Raw genomic sequence first — 1,112 nt, forward strand, 5'->3', positions numbered from 1 at the left:
TGTGATCCTAGGCAAGTCACTTAAGCTCTATTTTCCTCAATTTCTTCAACTGTAAAATAAGAACAATAATAGCACCTATCTTAAAGGTTTGTTATGCAAATCAAATGAGATTATATTTATAAAGTGCTTAGTACAGTGCCTGACACATAGTAGGCCCTTAATAAATGTTTGAAACATTTCTTCCCTCTTGCTTCACTTCCTTCCTTCCTTCCTCTTCTTATGGGATACAACCAAAGTAATCCTTAGGAAAAAATGTATGACTCCTAACACTTTTATCATCAAAGGGAATAAAGAATAGATAAATAAAATGGTCATTCAAAAAACAAACCAAAAAAAGTAGAAAAGCAACAAATCAAAAATCCCCAACTTAACACAAAAATAGAAATTTAGAAAATCAAAAAAGAGATAAACTAAATTGAAAACAAAAAACTGAATTGATCGATGCCAAAGATTAAAAAAAAGGTGTCATTGACTATCCTGGCAAAAGAGAGGAAAGCAAATTTGTCAATCTCAAAAAGAAAAAAGGAGATTTCAAAACAAATGAATAGGAAATAAAGAAAATTCGTAGAAAATATTTTACCCAGTTATATGGCAACAAAACTCATAACAATGAATTGGTTTTTTATAAAAATGTAAGATAGTAATATTAACAGAACAAGAACTAGAGAATTTAAACAACCTAATCTCAGAAAAAGAAATTGAGCAATAAAATAACTCCCAAAGTACCAAATGGAATCCAAAGTGAATTCTAACAAAATTTCAAAGAATAATTAACTCCAATATTATGTAAACTTTGCAAAATTGGGGGGAAAAGTCAACCAAACAGCTTCTTTGAGAAAAATATGATCTTGATACCCAAATTAGGAATGACAAAACAAAGGAAGAAAATCATAAATAAATATTCCTAGTGAGTATTGCTATAAAATAGTTAATAAAATATTAACCCTACAACAGCATATTAAAAAGATTAGTACTAGATTAGATTTATGATAGGAATGCAAGGTTAAATATTGGGAAAATTGTAAAGATAATAGACTATAATAATAACAAAAAGCAATAAAAATCACGATTGTGTCAATAGATGCCAAGAAAAAAAGGTTTTTACAACATGC

The sequence above is a fragment of the Notamacropus eugenii genome, chromosome 1, assembly GCF_028372415.1.
Source record: "Notamacropus eugenii isolate mMacEug1 chromosome 1, mMacEug1.pri_v2, whole genome shotgun sequence".
Taxonomy (NCBI): Eukaryota; Metazoa; Chordata; class Mammalia; order Diprotodontia; family Macropodidae; genus Notamacropus; species Notamacropus eugenii.